Raw genomic sequence first — 6228 nt, 5'->3', positions numbered from 1 at the left:
TGGGTGTTGTATGGAAACCAATTTGACAATAAATTTCATAGATTGAAAATAAAATAAAATAAAATATTTAAAAAAAAATAATGTGACATGAGATGATTAAAAAAAAAAAAAAAAAAGCTATTGAGTGTTGGGACGCCTGAGCGGCTCTGGTCGGTTGAGCGTCTGACTTCAGCTCTGGTCATGATCTCACAGTTCATGAGTTCGAGCCCCACATCGGGATCTGTGCTGACAGCTCAGAACCTGGAGCCTGCTTTGGTTTCTGTGTCTCCCTTTCTCTCTCTGCCCCTCCCCCACTCACACGCATGCTCTCTCTCTCTCTCAAAAATAAATAAAACATTAAAAAAAAAAAGCTGGGGCGCCTGGGTGGCGCAGTCGGTTAAGCGTCAGACTTCAGCCAGGTCACGATCTCGCGGTCCGTGAGTTCGAGCCCCGCGTCGGGCTCTGGGCTGATGGCTCGGAACCTGGAGCCTGTTTCCGATTCTGTGTCTCCCTCTCTCTCTGCCCCTCCCCCGTTCATGCTCTGTCTCTCTCTGTCCCAAAAATAAATAAATGTTGAAAAAAAAATTTTTTTTAAATAAAAAATAAAAAAATAAAAATAAAAAAAGCTATTGAGTGTTGCCGATCCTGGTTCCTTCCCCCCTCAAAATACAGCTATAAAAGACATTCTAGAACAATTAAGGAAGACTGAATGTGAAATATATATTATTTATATGTATAAATATATTGATTAATATATTAAATATATTTACGAAATAAATATATTTCTTCCTTGTTACAGAATAAATAACGGTTTGTGGATAAAATTATTGATATTCATTTATGGATAATTACTACTTGGTGGTTATGTTGGAGAATGTCTTTATTATTAGAAAATTCATGCTCAGGTATTTAGGAATGAGGTGTCATGATGCCTACAACTTGATTTCAAATGCTTCAACAAATATAGATGCCACGGGCTGAATGTGGAGTCCTCCCCAAATTCATACGCTGACATATAATCCCCTTCTACCATTTGAGGACACTGTTAAGAAGACTGCAACTATGAATAGGGTGTGGGTTCTCACCAGACACAGAATCTGCAGGTGTCTTCATCCTGGACTTCCCAGACTTCAGAACTGTGAGAACTAAATCTTTGTTGTTTACAAGCCACCTAACCTCCAGCATTTTTTGTTCTAACCGCCTAAATAAACTAAGACAACAGATAAGGGGAAAGAGAACGCAAAATAGCAAAATGTTAACAATTATTCCATCTATGTGGAGGGTACACCACTATTCAGTTATTCTTTTCCTGTTTCTGTATGTTTGAAAATAATCATAATGGAAAGTGGAAGAGGGAGAAAAAGTCAACTCCACTTCCACAAAAAGTCAGATATTGAGTATCTTTTTTAAAAAAGTATTATATGTTAAGGAACAATTACCTAATAAGATAATCAAGAAAGGATATATTCTTGTTTTTGTTCTGCAAAACTTAGCATAAACTGTGTTTTCCTTCAATGTTGTGTACAAGAATAGGCTGAAGAAAAAATGCCTATTATTTGAACCAGAAGCCATGCTAAGAATTCTACTTTGGATTGAAAGAATTTAATATTGCCAATATTTTTTTAATGGTACAAGATGAATGTGGTCATTATGTAAAGTATTTTAAAACTAATATTTAAATTTTTTTAACTTTGAAACAATTTCAAACTTACAGAAAAATTGCAAATATATTACAATAACCTTTTCCCTGAGCCATTTGAAAGTAAACTGTCAACAGTGTGCCCTATCAACTCTGAATATTTAGGTGAATATTTCTTGTATACAAGGACATTCTCCCAAGCCATCATAATATGACCAACAAAATTGGGAAATTAACATCATATTACTACATTCTAATTCTCACATCACACTAAAGTTCAACCAATTGTCCCAGTAAGATCCTTCATAGTAAGAGAATATAGCCCCAAATCACATGTTATCATCTGTTGCCATATCTCCTTCAATGTGCAATATTAAATGCCCCTTGCACAGGCTCCCTCCTCATCCATCCCACCCTAACCCCCTTGCCCAGCCATCATGGTCCCTGCATTCTGCATACACCCCTTTCCTACTCTGCTCAGGTTGTATAACCCCTCACAGTGCCACCCCCACTAAATTATTTAAATTTTTTGAAAAGGTGGAAAAAATGAAAATAATCTGATAAAGAAAGATCCTAAGGTTGGGCTAGGTGAATCACTATTCAGATTTTAGGCCAATTTTAAAAGGGTGACATTGTTTTTAAATAGAGATTTCGAAGTTGAGGAGATAAAGAGGAAACAGCAAAGACTGAGAAGGAGTGACCAATGAGGTAGATAGAGAACCTCACCCTGAAGTAAAATAAAGTATCTCAAGGAGGATGAAAAAAATCAGAGATGTCAACCATTGCTAACAGGTCAAGTAGGATGAAAAAATCAGAGATGTCAACCATTGCTAACAGGTCAAGTAGGATGAGAACTGAGAATAGTTCTATATCGCTCTATATTTATCAATCTGGAGATCATTCGTTGACCTTGACAAGAACAATTTTGGTGGAGAGCAGATTCAAGAGAAAAGGAAAGGTTGTAGAAGGCAATATGTATAAACAACTACTTGGAAGAACTTTGCTCTAAATGAGGCAGTGAAATAGGACAGAGCTGGAGGGGAGATTTAGGGTCAAAGGAGAGTTTATTCTTCTGCTTTGTCTTTAAATTTTTGTGTTTTTTTTATAAGATGGGAACAATAACAGCATATTTGAATACACATGGGAATGACCCAACAGACAGGTAAAATTTGTGGTTCAAGAGAGGCAGGGAGAGCTTCGGGAGTGAAGACCTTGAATAGATGGTGGGGTAGGCTCTACTATGTAAGTGGATGGGCTGGACTACAACGGGAACATGGACTGTTCATCCTTAGTATTGCGAAAGAATATATGGCACAGGTGCAGGTAAGTGAATAGATGTGACAAGATGAGTCTGTGCAAGTTCTCTTGTGACTGCTTCCCAGCAGCCCCTGACAGCCAGAAGATGGCCTGGTGCTCAGAGCAGAGGCCACAGTGGTCTGTTGAACATGAAAAACTACACATGTCACTGGTGTTTTTTAAAAGCCACTTTGCAAGCATGATAGAGCAAGGTCAAAGGAAGTCCACTCCATAATCAGGTGTAAGCAGACAAAAATGGGGACATGGTTCAAACCACAAAAATGGCCAAATATCCCCTTATGCTGGCTAATGTGAGTAACTGCTGCTTCTTTCTCATTCACGACTTTCACTGCACTTTGTTCCTCCCACCTTCTACATAAGATTTATTAAGATACTCAACCATTACAATTACTACAGCTTTTGTCAACATATAATCCTGGGGAAAGCCCCACTTCTTAACTCATCCTCCCAGAATCACCAAAAACAGAAACCCAAATCCTATAGTAAATCCTCTCTAACACCGTTTGACTGAGATGTCCTCATGATTCTCTATGGTGTACTTTCGCCTTTGTTGCAATGAGTCAGTAAACCCCACATTGCGGTCTTTGGCTGAAGGGCATTGCTATTTCGCAGTGAACTAGAACACAAGGCTGAAAGTGATTTATGGAGGACAAGTTGTTGGAAGTTTGAGGAAAGGAAAAATTATGAGATACTTGGGACCATAGGAAAATAAATGGAATAACATATTAAGAAAACAGTAGGATTGCCATAATACCAATGCCAAGCTGAGATTTGTGGCCATGTATTTAAAGTGAGATCACCCTGGGGTGCCTGGCTAGCTCAGTCAGTAGAGCGTGCAACTCTTTTTCTGGATCAATTTTTTTTAATTTACATTCTACTTAGTCAATATAGTATAATATTGGTTTTAGGAGTAGAATTTAATGATTCATTACTTATATAACACCCAGTGCTCATCACAACAAGTGCCCTCCTTAATGCCCATCACCCATTTTAGCTCATTCCCCCCACTCACCTCCCCTCAGCAACCTTCAGTTTGTTCTCTATAGTTAAGAGTTTCTTGGGCGCCTGGGTTAAGTGTCCAACTCTTGATTTTGGCTCAGGTTATGATCTCACAGCTTATGGGTTCAAACCCTGCTGGCAGCACAAAGCCTGCTTCTGATTCTCTCTCCCTCTCTCTCTGCCCCTCCCGCACTCTCTCTTTCTCAAAAATAAATAAAATAAACTTTAAAAGAGTCTCTTATGGTTTGCTTCCTCTTTTTTTCCTTCCCCTATGTTCATCTGTTTTGTTTCTTAAATTCCACATATGAGTGAAATCATGGTATTTGTCTTTCACTGGCTTATTTTGCTTAGCATAATACACTCTAGCTCCATCCACGTTGTTGCAGATGGCAAGATTTCATTCTTTTTGTTGGCTAAGTAATATTCTATTGTGTGTGTGTGTGTGTGTGTGTGTGTGTGTGTGTGTATATATATATATACCACATCTTCTTTATCCATACATTAGTTGATGGACCCTTGGGCTCTTTCCATAATTTGGCTATTCTTTATAATGCTGCTATAAACATTGGGGTGCATGTGCTGGTTCTAAGTAGTATGTTTGTATCCTTTGGGTAAATATCTAGTAGTGCAATTGCTGGGTGTAGGGTCGTTCTATTTTTCACTTTTTGAGAACCCTCCATACTGTTTTCCAGAGTGGCTACACCAGTTTGCATACCCACCAACAGTGTAAGAGAGTTCCCCTTTCTTGAATGTGCAACTCTTGATCTTGCAGTTGTGAGTTTGAGCCCCATGTTGGGTATAGAGATTACTTAAAAATAAAATCTTTTTAAAAAATAAAGTAAGTAAATAAAGTAAGATCATACTAACATATAAAGAGCTCCTGGAAATTAACACGGAAAGACTGATATGGAAATTGATCAACTAGAAAATTGATAAGGTATATGTCAGAAGTTCACAGAAAATGAAATACAAGTGCCCCTTTTTAAAGTGCTCATTTTTACTCAGAATTTTAAAAAATAGAAATAAAAACCACATGGAAATACTATTTTCACCTACAAGACTGACAAAAGTATAGTAGTTTAATAACACAATCTGTTTGTTGACAAGACTGTTGTTGACAAGTCTCATGGTGGGAGTGTAAGGTGATATAGCACTTGGCAATAGCTATAAATGTTACAAAATGCATACACTGTTGCAGCAATTTCATTTCTGGGTTTTTTTCCTATAGATTTATTTGCAGACATGCAAAATAATGTGCAAAGTTATTCACTGGAGAATTGTTTGCATTAGCAAAAAGTGGAAACAAATGTTCATCAATGAAAGCTTGGCTAAATAAACTATGTACATCCATCTATTGAAATTCTATGCTAGATTAAAAAAAAGAAGAAGAATGAGGGGCACCTGGGTGGTGCAGCCGGTTAAGCATCCAACTTCAGCTCAAGTCATGACCTCATGGTTCCTGAGTTCAAGCCCTGTGTCAGGCTCTGTGCTGACAACTCAGAGACTAGAGCCTGTTTCAGATTCTGTGTCTCCATCTCTCTCTGCCCCTCCCCTGCTCACGCTCCTTCTCTCTCTCTCTCAAAAATAAATAAACATTTAAAAAAATAAATTAAATTTAAAAAAGAATGAGAGAGAATGACATCGACAAATAAGATAGAGTAGGAAACTCTGAAAGTTTGTACCTCCACAAAAGCAACAAATAAGTTAGCAAAAAAGGTCAGGACCTACTTATTTGGAACTCTGGAATCCAATCAAAAGCTTACAACAATCAGGGAATGCTTAATTAAGAAACAACAGCTGAGTCTCAGTAAGAGAGCTTTGTGGCATTTTAATTTACCCTGGTACCATCCCCCACTCCACAATAGCCCACATTCCTGGTACTAGCTCCTGGCATTGGAAGGAGTAGCACAGAACTTATTAAACAATTGGAGTTGCTTGCTTTGACCTGTCTGGTGGCTCCCTGATGGACCAGCTCAATGATCTGCCTTTATTTCACCTAACTCACAACTCTCTCAGGGATAGGGCAGATACTTTAAAGAGGAGGGGTGGAAGCAAACATTTGTGGGCAAATGATTTAGCCACTGCAACTTGGAGCAAAGGAAAACAGTTGAGGCAAACTGTGGGCAACCTGAAAAGTTTGGGAGGAAAGGCTGGGGAATAAGGGCTTTGAAAAGCTCCCACAAATTCCAGGGAATCTGGAAAGTCACGCATATGCCCAGAGCTGGGAGCATGCACAGAAAAGACCTAAGAAGGCCCTAAGTTCTTGCTTAGGAGGAAGGAAGCACAGCAGGAAG

This window comes from Herpailurus yagouaroundi, unplaced genomic scaffold (assembly GCF_014898765.1).
Source record: "Herpailurus yagouaroundi ecotype Mexico unplaced genomic scaffold, PumYag 162, whole genome shotgun sequence".
NCBI lineage: Eukaryota > Metazoa > Chordata > Mammalia > Carnivora > Felidae > Herpailurus > Herpailurus yagouaroundi.
The sequence above is the reverse complement of the archived record's forward strand: the minus strand, read 5'-3'. Positions refer to the sequence as shown.